This window comes from Balaenoptera acutorostrata, chromosome 11 (assembly GCF_949987535.1).
Source record: "Balaenoptera acutorostrata chromosome 11, mBalAcu1.1, whole genome shotgun sequence".
Classification (NCBI taxonomy): domain Eukaryota; kingdom Metazoa; phylum Chordata; class Mammalia; order Artiodactyla; family Balaenopteridae; genus Balaenoptera; species Balaenoptera acutorostrata.
This window is the reverse complement of record NC_080074.1, coordinates 59,052,096-59,066,239: the sequence shown is the minus strand read 5'-3', so window position 1 is coordinate 59,066,239 and position 14,144 is coordinate 59,052,096. Positions and strand designations below refer to the sequence as shown.

Sequence of the window (14,144 nt, the reverse complement as noted above, 5' to 3'; positions counted from 1 at the left end):
GGGATATATGTATACATATAGCTGATTCACTTCGTTATACAGTAGAAACTAACACAACATTGTAAAGCAATTATACTCCAATAAAGATGTTAAAAAAAAAGCACTCTAAAAAACAAACAACCCAATCAAAAAATGGCCAGAAGGCCCAAATAGACACTTCTCCAAAGAAGACATACAGATGGCCAACAGGCACGTGAAAAGATGCTCAACTTCGCTAATTACTAGAGAAATGCAAATTAAAACTACAATGAGGTACTACCTCACACCAGTCAGAACGGCCATCATCAAAAAGTCTACAGAGAATAAATGCTGGAGAGGGTGTGGAGAAAAGGCAATCCTCCTATATTGTTGGTGGGAATGCAAATTGGTGCAGCCAGTAGGGAGAACAGTATGGAAGTTCCTTAAAAAATCTAAGAATAGAGTTACCATATGATCCAGCAATTCCACTCCTGGGTGTATATCTGGAAAAGATGAAAACTCTAATTCAAAAAGATACATGCACCCCATTTTCATATCAGCACTATTTACAATGGCCAAGACATGGAAGCAACCTAAATGTCCATTGACAGATGAATGGGTAAAGAAGGTGTGGTATACATATAATGGAATATTACTCAGCTATAAAAAGATGAAATAATGCCATTTGCAGCAACATGGATGCAACTAGAGATTATCATACTAAGTGAAGTAAGTCAGAAACAGAAAGACAAGTACCATATGATATCACTTATATGTGGAATCTAAAAAAATGATACAACTGAACTTACTCACAGAACAGAGGGGAGTTCCCTGGTGGCGCAGTGGTTAAGAATCCGCCAATACAGGGGACATGGGTTCGAGCCCTGGTCTGGGAAGATCCCACATGCCGCGGAGCAACTAAGCCCATGCGCCACAACTACTGAGCCTGCACTCTAGAGCCCGCGAGCCACAACTACTGAGACCGCATGCCACAACCACTGAAGCCTGCACGCCTAGAGACCATGCTGCGCAACAAGAGAGAAGCCACTGCAATGAGAAGCCTGTGCACCGCAACTAAGAGTAGTCCCTGCTTGCCGCAACTAGAGAAAGCCTGCGTGCAACAACGAAGACCCAACACAGACAAAAATAAATAAATAAATAAATAAATAAATAAATGTATTAAAAACAAACAAAAAAACCAGAAATAGACTCACGCACATAGAAAACAAATTTATGGTTACCAAAGGGGAAAGGTGGGGGAGGGATAAATTAGGAATTTGGGACCAACAGATACAAACCACTATGTACAACATAGATAAACAACAAGGGCTCACTGCACAGCATAGGGAACCATATTCAACATCCTGCAACAACCTTTAATGGAAAAGAATCTGAAAAAGTATACACAACCAAATCACCCTGCTGTACACCTCAAACACTGCAAATCAACTATACCTCAATAAAAAAAAATAGCACTCTAAACAGCCATTTCCATTTTAATAGTGGGATGGGGACTGTAGCCTTCAATCTGAAAGTCTTCAGCCTTGAAGTCAGATTTTCTCAACTTTTCCAAGGATTTTGAGCTTTGGGAAAGGCCTTGGTTCTCCCTGAAGCTGCATTTTCAGCAGCTCAATGTGATCCAGGTAAATGTGTGCATCTCCCAAAGTGTGTACAGAGTCACCTGGCTTCAGGCCTGTGATGTGTGCGATCATGTAGGTGAGCAGGGCATAGCTGGCAACGTTGAAGGACACACCCAGGCCCCTGTCTCCTGACCTCTGGTACAGCTGCAGGACAGCTCATGGTTCACCACGTAGAAGTGGCAAAGGGCATGGCACAGGGGCAGGGTGGCAGGGTATGAGAGGAAGATCTTTTGATTCCAAGCACATAGAATGATTCTTCTGTCTTCAGGGTTGGTTTTGATTGTGTCAATCACCTTTTGCAGTTGGTCTACTCCTTGACGTGAATACATTTAAATCCACATCTTTGTATTCAGCCACCAAAGGCCTCCACTGAAAGCTATAAACTGGGCCTAAATCCCCTTCTTCTCTGGTGGAGAGTACCAGGCTGTCCAAGAAGTCTCGGGACCCGTGGGCATCCCAGATTTTCACTCCCTTGGAAGACAGCTCCTTAGCATTTGTGGAGCCCTTGATCAACCACAGCTCGTCCCAAAAACCCTTCCAGAAAACACTTTTCTGTCAGCAGACGAAATTCATCTCTCAGGCTGTCATGCGCCTGTGAGAGGAGCATCGTCAGGGAGCCGGTGCGGGCGTGGTCATCCTTCCGAAGCCGCAGCGGAGGATGTGCTAAATCTGACCCCGGTACTGCAGCTCCCTGGGGGTGGGGATGGCAGCAACTCGGAGCCTGGGGGATGCCGGGACCCGACGGCGACGGCGGCGGGCGAGGTGGCCCTGCCCCTTCCGGTGCCTCTTTTCCCGCCGTCTCTCAGGAGACCCCGCCTCTTCCTGTGACCACTAAAGTCTTTTTCTTCTTAGTCACAGTTTCAATCTCCCCTTTTATTTCTTAAACATAGTAAACATACTTGTAGGTTTCTTCCAATATCTGAAGTTTATAGGTTAGTTCATGTCATCTGCTGTTTCTGCTGACTCTTTCACGGTGAGTTAAATCCTTCCCGCGGTTTGGGATTTTTGACTCTGACTTCATAATTTTTACCCATGGGAATTTTTGAGGCTTACGTTGAAGGTGGGTTCTTTTAGGATTTTCATTTGTTTCTGCCAAATGTCTGGGGCATTACCAATGTGGGACCGTTTTATCCTGAAGTATTTCTTTAAGGTTTCTCAGTCCACGGTATTCTGTGTTTGGGCTACAAACTTTCGAAAGAATCAGCTTGTGTTAAGAATTCTCGAGGGAGATTTTTTTCCCCCCTCTATCTAGTGACAACATTTAGGGCCGGGCAGGCAATTTTATTTGCTGCCTCCTTTGGCTGTGGATGGTTGATTTCTTGTTCACCCTGACATTGTGAGCGTGGCTTTTTGTGGTTCCACTTTATGGAGGGAGGGGAATCTCCTATAGGACATCCGACTTTAGATTGACCCTTATGATCTTTAAGGTCAGAAAATGAAGTTCAAGGACTCTGGAGTTGGGCAAATGCCCTCAGAGTAAATGTCAACTTTGGGGCTCTACTTCCCTGTGTTTCCGCTTTCTCTTGATTTTTGGGTTTTGAGGATTCTTAATTTTCTTGGTGAGCCCATAAACGCCTTAAAAAAAGATGTTTTCAGTATTCCACCCAGAGTTTTTAATTGCCGTGGGCAAAGCACTGTTGGCAGAGGTAGGCTGGGCTGCTTCCCCTTACTTTGGTCAGCCTTAGCAGATAAGAATTTCTTCCTTCTGGCCCTGAGTTATTTTCCTTGACAAATTGACAAATCTCAGTGTAACATTTACATCTCCTCTGTGAATGTACGTATTATCTCCTCTGATTATGAACTTTTTTCAATGCCTTTTAAATGTTTTTTAAATTTTACAATATGCCTCAGTGGAACTGACCTTACTTGGGGCTACAGCAGAATGTGTAAATGGCTTCTCTTTGGGCTATTTGGAATGCCTAAATATACTATCCTAAATGGACATTTCCCAGTGAAGCTGATTTATGAACAGAAATCAGTGTTGAGAAATGATGGCATATGAAATAAAATTTGGGGGAAATTTCATGCATATTTCTACTATGGAGAACAGCACCCTTGATTAAAATATAGGTTATCCCTTTCTATTTATCATCTTCCATAGGATGGATACACTAGTCTTAGTAGAAAGAGATAATCCCCCATTTCAATCCTTGACATAACCGTTCTGGAAACTGTCTGCCATCTTGGCTGGACTGGGCAGGGGCTGAGAAGAATACGAGAGTTTGAGGGGCTTTCAAATGTCTTGAAAATCTTTGGAATAATAGTCACGTGGGAGAGGAGCTTCAAGATGGCAGAACAGTAAGACGTGGAGATTGCCTTCCTCCCCACAAATACATCAGAAATACCTCTACATGTGGAACAACCCCTGCAGAACACCTACTGAGCGCTGGCAGAAGACCTCAGACCTCCCAAAAGGCAAGAAACTCCCCAAGTACCCGGGTAGGGCAAAAGAAAAAAGAAATAACAGAGACAAAAGAATAGGGACGGGACCTGCACCAGTGGGAGGGAGCTGTGAAGGAGGAAAGGTTTCCACGCGCTAGGAAGCCCCTTTGCGGGTGGAGACGGGGGTGGGGGTGACGGGGGGGGAAGCTTTGGAGCCACGGGGGAGAGCGCAGCCACAGGGGTGCGGAGGGCAAAGCGGAGAGATTCCCGCATGGAGGAGCGGTGCCGAGCAGCACTCACCAGCCCGAGAGGCTTGTCTGCTCCCCGGCCGGGGCGGGCGGGGCTGGGAGCTGAGGCTCGGGCTTCGGTCGGATTGCAGGGAGAGGACTGGGGTTGCCTGCGTGAACACAGCCTGAAGGGGTTAGTGCACCACAGCTAGCCGGGAGGGAGTCCGGGGAAAAAGTCTGCAGCTGCCGAAGAGGCAAGAGACTTTTTCTTCCCTCTTTGTTTCCTGGTGCGCGAGGAGAGGGGAGTCAGAGCGCCGCCTAAACGAGCTCCGGAGAAGGGCGCGAGCTGCAGCTATCAGCGCGGATCCCACAGCAACAGGGGCGCAGAGGGAAAAACGGAGAGATTCCCGCACAGAGCCTCGGCGCCGAGCAGCGCTCACCAGCCCGAGAGGCTTGTCTGCTCACCCGCCGGGGCGGGCGGGGCTGGGAGCTGAGGCTCGGCTTCGGTCGGATCGCAGGGAAAGGACTGGAGCTGGCGGCGTGAACACAGCCTGAAGGGGGCTAGTGTGCCACAGCTAGCCGGGAGGGAGTCCGGGAAAAAGTCTGGAGCTGCTGAAGAGGCAAGAGACTTTTTCTTGCCTCTTTGTTTCCTGGTGTGCGAGGAGAGGGGAGTCAGAGCGCCGCTTAAAGGAGCTCCAGAGACGGGTGTGAGCCGCGGCTCTCAGCGCGGACCCCAGAGACGGGCATGAGACACTAAGGCTGCTGCTGCCGCCACCAGGAAGCCTGTGTGCAAGCACAGGTCACTCTCCACACCGCCCCTCCCGGGAGCCTGTGCAGCCCGCCTCTGCCAGCGTCCCGTGATCCAGGCACAACTTCCCCAGGAGAACGCACTGCGCGCCTCAGGCTGCTGCAACGTCACGCCGGCCTCTGCCGCCGCAGGCTCACCCCGCCTCCTCCGTACCCCTCCCTCCCCCCGGCCTGAGTGAGGCAGAGCCCCCGAAGCAGCTGCTCCTTTAACCCCGTTCTGTCTGGGCGGGGAACAGACGCCCTCAGGCGACCTACATGCAGAGGCGGGTCCAAATCCAAAGCTGAACTCCAGGAGCTGTGCGAACAAAGAAGAGAAAGGGAACTCTCTCCCAGCAGCCTCAGGAGCAGCAGATTAAAGCTCCACAATCAACTTGATATACTCTGCATCTGTGGAATACCTGAATAGACAACGAATCATCCCAAAATGAGGCAGTGGACTTTGGGAGCAATGATATATATATATATTTCCCTTTTTCTCTTTTTCTGTATGGATGACAGGGTCTTGGTGCTTTAACCTGGCATCAGGCCTGTGCCTCTGAGGTGGGAGAGCCGAGTTCAGGACACTGGTCCACAAGTGACCTACCAGCTCCACGTAATATCAAACAGCAAAATCTACCAGAGATCTCCATCTCAATGCCAAGACCCACCTCCACTCAATGACCAGCGAGCTCCAGTGCTGGACACCCTATGCCAAACAACTAGCAAGACAGGAACACAACCCCACCGATTAGCAGAGAGGCTGCCTAAAATCATAATAAGGTCACAGACACCCCAAAACACACCACCAGATGTGGACCTGCCCACCAGAAAGACAGGATCCAGCCTCATCCACCAGAACACAGGCACTAGTCCCCTCCACCAGGAAGCCTACACAACCCACTGAACCAACCTTAGCCACTGGGGACAGATACCAAAAACAACGGGAACTACGAACCTGCGGCCTATGAAAAGAGACCAAACACAGTAAGTTAAGCAAAATGAGAAAACAGAGAAGAACACAGCAGATGAAGGAGCAAGGTAAAAATCAACCAGACCAAAAACATGAAGAGGAAATAGGCAGTCTACCTGAAAAAGAATTCAGCATAATGATAGTAAAGATGATCCAAAATCTCAGAAATATAATGGAGAAAATGCAAGAAACGTTTAACAAAGACCTAGAAGAACTAAAGAGCAAACAAACAATGATGAACAGCACAATAAATGCAATTAAATGTTCTCTAGAAGGAATCAATAGCAGAATAACTGAGGCAGAAGAACGGGTAAGTGACCTGGAAGATAAAATAGTGGAAATAACTACTGCAGAGCAGAATAAAGAAAAAAGAATGAAAAGAATTGAGGACAGTCTCAGAGACCTCTGGGACAACATTAAATGCACCAACATTTGAATTATAGGGGTCCCAGAAGAAGAAGAGAAAAAGAAAGGGACTGAGAAAATACTTGAAGACACTATAGTTGAAAACTTCCCTAATATGGGAAAGGAAATAGTTAATCAAGTCCAGGAAGTGCAGAGAGTCCCATACAGGATAAATCCAAGGAGAAACACTCCAAGACTCATATTAATCAAATTATCAAAAATTAAACACAAAGAAAAAATATTAAAAGCAGCAAGGGAAAAACAACAAATAGCATACAAGGGAATCCCCATAAGGTAAACAGCTGATCTTTCAGCAGAAACTCTGCAAGCCAGAAGGGAGTGGCAGGACATATTTAAAGTGATGAAAGGGAAACACCTACAACCAAGGTTACTCTACCCAGCAAGGATCTCATTCAGATTTGATGGAGAAATTAAAACCTTTACAGACAAGCAAAAGCTGAGAGAATTCAGCAGCACCAAACCAGCTTTACAACAAATGCTAAAGGAAGCTTCTCTAGGCAAGGAACACAAGAGAAGGAAAACACCTACAATAACAAACCCAAAACATTTAAGAAAATGGGAATAGGAACATACATATCGATAATTACCTTAAATATAAATGTATTAAATGCTCCCACCAAAAGACATAGACTGGCTGAATGGATACAAAAACAAGACCTGCATATATGCTGTCTACAAGAGACCCACTTCAGACCTAGGGACACATACAGACTGAAAGTGAGGGGATAGAAAAAGATATTCCATGCAAATGGAAATCAAAAGAAAGCTGGAGTAGCAATTCTCATATCAGACAAAATAGACTTTAAAACAAAGACTATTACAAGAGACAAAGAAGGACACTACATAATGATCGAAGGATCAATCCAAGAAGAAGATATAACAATTGTAAATATTTATGCCCCCAACATAGGAGCACCTCAATGCATAAGGCAAATACTAACAGCCATAAAAGGGGAAATTGACAGTAACACAATCATAGTAGGAAACTTTAAAACCCCACTTTCACCAATGGACAGATCATCCAAAATGAAAATAAATAAGGAAACTCAAGCTTTAAATGATACATTAAACAAGATGGACTTAATTGATATTTATAGGACATTGCATCCAAAAACAACAGAATACACTTTCTTCTCAAGTGCTCATGGAACATTCTCCAGGATAGATCATATCTTTGGTCACAGATCAAGCCTCGGTAACTTTAAGAAAATTGAAATCGTATCAAGCATATTTTCCGACCACAATGCTATGAGACTAGATATCGATTACAGGAAAAAATCTGTAAAAAATACAAACACGTGGAGGCTAAACAATACACTACTTAATAACCAAGATTTCACTGAATAAATCAAAGAGGAAATAAAAAAATACCTAGAAACAAATGACAATGAAAACATGATGACCCAAAACCTATGGGATGCAGCAAAAGCAGTTCTAAGAGGGAAGTTTACAGCAATACAATCCTACATTAAGAAACAAGGAACATCTCAAATAAACAATCTAACCTTGCACCTAAAGCAATTAGAGAAAGAAGAAAAAAAAACCCCAAAGTTAACAGAAGGAAAGAAATCATAAAGATCAGATCAGAAATAAATGAAAAAGAAATGAAGGAAAAATAGCAAAGATCAATAAAACTAAAAGCTGGTTCTTTGAGAAGATAAACAAAATTGATAAACCATTAGGCAGACTCAGCAAGAAAAAAAGGGAAAGACTGAAATCAATAGAATTAGAAATGAAAAAGGAGAAGTAACAACTGATGCTGCAGAAATTCAAAGGATCATGAGAGATTACTACAAGCAACTCTATGCCAATAAAATGGACAACCTGGAAGAAATGGACAAATTCTTAGAAATGCACAACCTTCTGAGGCTGAACCAGGAAGAAATAGAAAATATGAACAGACCAATCACAAGCACTGAAATTGAAACTGTGATTAAAAACCTTCCAACAAACAAAAGCCCAGGACCAGATGCCTTCACAGGCGAATTCTATCAAACATTTAGAGAAGAGCTAACACCTATCCTTCTCAAACTCTTCCAAAATATAGCAGAGGGAGGACACTCCCAAACTCATTATACAAGGCCACCATCACCCTGATACCAAAACCAGACAAAGATGTCACAAAGAAGGAAAACTACAGGCCAATATCACTGATGAACATAGATGCAAAAATCCTCAACAAAATACTAGCAAACAGAATCCAACAGCACATTAAAAGGATCATATACCATGATCAAGTGGGGTTTATCCCAGGAATGCAGGATTCTTCAATATGTGCAAATCAATCAATGTGATACACCATATTAACAAATTGAAGAATAAAAACCATATGATAATCTCAATAGATGCAGAAAAATTTTGGACAAAATTCAACACCCATTTATGATAAAAACCCTCCAGAAAGTAGGCATAGAGGGAACTTACCTCAACAGAATAAAGGCCATATATGACAAACCCACAGCCAACATCGTCCTCAATGGTGAAAAACTGAAACCATTTCCACTAAGATCAGGAACAAGACAAGGTTGCCCACTCTCACCACTATTATTCAACATAGCTTTGGAAGTTTTAGCCACAGCAATCAGAGAAGAAAAAGAAATAAAAGGAATCCAGATCGGAAAAGAAGAAGTAAAGCTGTCACTGTTTGCAGATGACATGATACTATACATAGAGAACCCTAAAGATGCTACCAGAAAACTACTAGAGCTAATCAATGAATTTGGTAAAGTAGCAGGATACAAAAGTAATGTACAGAAATCTCTTGCATTCCTATACACTAATGATGAAAAATCTGAAAGTGGAATTAAGGAAACAGTCCCATTTACCACTGCAACAAAAAGAATAAAATATCTAGGAATAAACCTACCTAAGGAGACAGAAGACCTGTATGCAGAAAACTATAAGACACTGATGAAAGAAATTAAAGATGATAGAAATAGATGGAGAGATATACCATGTTCTTGGATTGGAAGAATCAACATTGTGAAAATGACTCTATTACCCAAAGCAATCTACGGATTCAGTGCAATCCCTATCAAACTACCACTGGCATTTTTCACAGAACTAGAACAAACAATCTCACAGTTTGTATGGAAACACAAAAGACCCCGAATAGCCAAAGTAATCTTGAGAAAGAAAAATGGAGCTGGAGGAATCAGGCTCTCTGACTTCAGACTGTACTACAAAGCTACAGTAATCAAGACGGTATGGTACTGGCACAAAAAGAGAAATATAGATCAATGGAACAGGATAGAAAGCCTAGAGAAAAACCCACGCACATATGGTCACCTTATGTTTGATAAAGGAGGCAAGAATATACAATGGGGAAAAGACAGCCTCTTCAATAAGTGATGGTGGGAAAACTGGACAGCTACATGTAAAAGTATGAAATTAGAACATTCCCTAACACCATACACAAAAGTAAACTCAAAATGGATTAAAGACCTAAATGTAAGGCCAGACACTATCAAACTCTTAGAGGAAAACATAGGCAGAACACTCTATGACATCAATCACAGCAAGATCCTTTTTGACCCATCTCCCAGAGAAATGGAAATAAAAACAAAAATAAACAAATGGGACCTAATGAAACTTAAAAGCTTTTGCACAGCAAAGGAACCCATAAACAAGACGAAAAGACAACCTTCAGAATGGGAGAAAATATTTGCAAATGAAGCAACTGACAAAGGATTAATCTCCAAAATATACAAGCAGCTCATGGAGCTCACTATCAAAAAAACAAACAACCCAATCCAAAAATGGGCAGAAGACCTAAATAGACATTTCTCCAAAGAAGATATACAGATTGCCAACAAACACATGAAAGAATGCTCAACATCATTAATCATTAGAGAAATGCAAATCAAAACTGCAATGAGACATCATCTCACACCAGTCTGAATGGCCATCATAAAAAAATCTAGAAACAATAAATGCTGGAGAGGGTGTGGAGAAAAGGGAACCCTCTTGCACTGTTGGTGGGAATGTAAATTGATATAGCCACTATGGGGAACAGTATGGAGGTTCCTTAAAAAACTAAAAATAGAACTACCATACGACCCAGCAATCCCACTACTGGGCATATACCCTGAGAAAACCATAATTCAAAAAGAGTCATGTACCACAATGTTCATTGCAGCTCTACTTACAATAGCCAGGACATGGAAGCAACCTAAGTGTCCATCAACAGATGAATGGATAAAGAAGAAGTGGCACATATGTACAATGGAATATTACTAGGCCATAAAAAGAAATTAAATTGAGTTATTTGTAGTGAGGTGGATGGACCTAGAGTCTGTCATACAGAGTGAAGTAAGTCAGAAAGAGAAAAACAAATACCATATGCTAACACATATATATGGAATCTAAAAAAAAAAAAAAGTCATGAAGAGCCTAGGGGCAGCATGGGAATAAAGACACGGACCTACTAGAGAATGGACTTGAGGACACGGGGAGGGGGAAGGGTAAGCAGGGACAAAGTGAGAGAGTGGTGTGGACATGTATACACTACCAAATGTAAAACTGATAGCTAGTGGGAATCAGCCTCATAGCATAGGGTGATCAGCTCAGTGCTTTTTGACCACCTAGAGGGGTGGGATCGGGAGGGTGGGAGGGAGGGAGATGCAAGAGGGAAGGGTTATGGGGATATATGTATATGTATAGCTGATTCACTTTGTTATAAAGCAGAAACTAACACACCTTTGTAAAGCAATTATACTCCAGTAAAGATGTTAAAAAAAAAAAAATTCAAATGGGAGGACCGAACTCAGCTCTCAGGTCCAGTGATGGCGAATGACGCTGACACATTGTTGCCCTAGAGTTGAATTTGTTGAGAGGGGAAAAAGGAGTTTAGATCTCAGACATTTCAGAAAGTTTCTTTCCTTTTTTCAGATTTAAAAGCCAAAACTATATAAATTGGGGAAATATTCTGCCTCGAGAACTGAGCAAGGCTATTTTAAATGGTGGGTTAGATCCAAGGCAATTTGCTTAATATTGTCATTATCTATATGAATTGCTGGTGTTTCTTCTGTAGTTTAAGTTCTTGTTACTTTTGAATGTTAATTATTGAGATTGCTTCAGTTTGTGTATGTGAATGCATATGTTAGATACGTACGTGTGTGTATTATTTTGGGATGGTATCCATTCTGCCCTCCTATATTTCTTGCTTAATCTTGATTACAACCTGCAAGACAGGTCACCTGGAAGCAGTTTCCATCAATCTTCCTCTGGTTCATTCATTCGAAAAATATTTGAGTGCCTCCCTTGAGCCCAGTGCTGTGCTATGTGCTCATTCAAATTTATTTAGGTCAATAATTATTGTATACTCTATATTTGCTAGATACTACCTGGATGAATAATGCACCCTCCCTGGACCCAAGAAAATCAGTTTTGTTAGATAGAAACATTTAAATTTTAGGAAAAATCATTTGGCAGTTTTGCATCGATAAAATATGGATATAGATTCTTTAACTTGCTGCTTGTGAAAACCTCACCTTGTGTATTTATAGATTCCATTTAATCCAAGTGAACTAGGAAAATGTTACTTTTTTGCATTCTCTTTTTTATTTTACCTCTTTCTGAAACACTTTAGGGTCTAATGTCTCCTTTCCCTTTAGCATTTAGCAAATAAAACATAAGTATGATTTCCCACATACATAAATGATCCATGCCAAAAACAAAGGAATTTTATCTTGTGTCCTCATAGTGGGGAATGTTGCAGGTAGTCATATTTTCCAAGATCCTGTAAGGATTTTACAGGACATAAAGTAACAAGGCCCAGGTATTTGCTGGATAGCTTAGGTTTACTTTAAATATAGAAAAATACCACCAATAGAAAATAAGTGGGGAAAAGTGAAATCTAGAAATTTTTTTTTTTTTTTTAGGACTGCAGTGTTCTTATTTTCAAAGATACTTAGTAATGTGAATGAGGCAACATCATACTGCCTGCTAGAGATTGTAAGGAAATCTGCTGGAGTGATTGAGATAGAACTATGAGTAGTTCATAACTTATTTGTTTTAAAAAAAGGATGCTTTCAGATTATAATACTAATAGTAGTAATAAGTTGTACCACTGAGTGTTTAGTGTGTGCCAGGAACTTCTCTAAGTATATTGTTAACTCTAATCTTCATGGCAATCTACTATGAGGTGTGTATTATTATGATCTGCATTTTACAGATAGGAAAATGGAGGCAGAGTAAGGTTAAGTAATTTGTCCAGATCACAACAATGGTGAGACAAGATTTGAACCCAGAAGGACTGACTCTATAAAGTCCGTGGTCCTAAGCTTTACTACCTCCTGTTTGCCTTTTCATTACAGCAGTATGAACATTTGCACTATCCATCTTGTTTTCCATAATATTTTTAATCTTTTAATTCACTTAGAAAATCTTATTTTTTTTTTATAGATTGTGAAAATGCCACCCAAGACATTGCCCAATATATTAAAAGATTAGTGGAGTCCAAATTTACAAATTGCAAGATGGGATGTTTTTATTGATGGCGATTTGCATTCTGAAATAGTTGTACTGTTTGCATATATCTAAAAAGTAGTATTAAAAAAGGAGAGAGAGAGAGAGAGAGAGGGCTTTACACACACAGAAAACTCCACAGTGATAAATTGGATAACTCACAGTGATGTCTAATCTTCTTAGGGAATGGACTGTTTTCTTCTAGTCTTTGAAAGTTCATACTGATATTTAGAGTAGTATATCCTCATTAACCCCTTCCATTAGATGGTGGTCTAAAATTATGCTTCCGTTGTGCTTCTGTCCTCCCTCGGGAAGTGAAAGATGATGAATTCAGCATAAAGCTGGACCTCACTGTATAAGTAAGTAGCCTGACTGCTGGGCACATCAGGATAACTTTCATGATACATAGAGGTAACACAATGGAAATCACAGTTTAGAAATCCAATTTATCTTGCTGTGAATAGAATTGCCTCCAATCCGGATGACAATTAGTTTTGTTCCGTAACACTGTTATAGAAATGTGACATTGAAAAAGTACTTGTAATCTACTGAAGCATTCGTCTACCATGAGTTCATGCCATGGAGGGAAAAAATCCCCATATAAGTGTTAATTCCACTTATGTGAAAAAACATAAAAGGGTTTTTCGCAAAGAGCGGCCACAAGGTCAGGGTATGACTGCTGAGGTAATGAAGTGAAGGCTTCGCTGAAACTTTTAGTTGCTTATACATTCTATTAAAGCTGCAAAAGTCTGCTGATTCTTTTTCCTCAAAATCACTGGGGTTGTGGCTCAGTCACATTATGGATTAAGCGGGGAGTGATGCCAGCCTTTAATGTTTCCTGGAACTGCATAGAGCCTGCCACTGATGCTCTTGGCTGGCCTTGACTTTCCTCTTTGGTTCCAGCATCCTCTTCCTCTTCTTCCGACATTGCCGGTCAAGTCCATTCAGTACTTATACTATTGTATCGAAAATCCTCAAATTGCACTTTCACATTCACTGTGAGAATAAAACACCCCCTGGTATAGAGTACTCTAGAAAAAAAAACAACCCTGAAATATGGGTAAATTATTTTTCCACCCTCTGTAGGCAAACACACATCAAAAGAAAAATCTGTAGTTTGATAAGATTGGACTCAGACATCTTGCAATTCAACTGTATGTGTGTTTATTGATCACTACAGGAGCTTGGAGAGATCTGGAGCAGGGCTGACTTGGGTGGGAATCCAAGTGCCACCATTTACCAGCTGTGTGGGCTGGTGCATATACTTATTTGGCAAATATTTCTGAA

The 14,144-nt window shown here is 41.7% G+C and overlaps 1 pseudogene; it reads right to left on the bottom strand.

Annotated features, from left to right (window-relative positions):
- Positions 1-1,435: 1,435 nt before the first annotated feature.
- LOC103018117 (thymidylate synthase-like) lies at positions 1,436-13,785 on the bottom strand (annotated as a pseudogene).
- Positions 13,786-14,144: the final 359 nt, after the last annotated feature.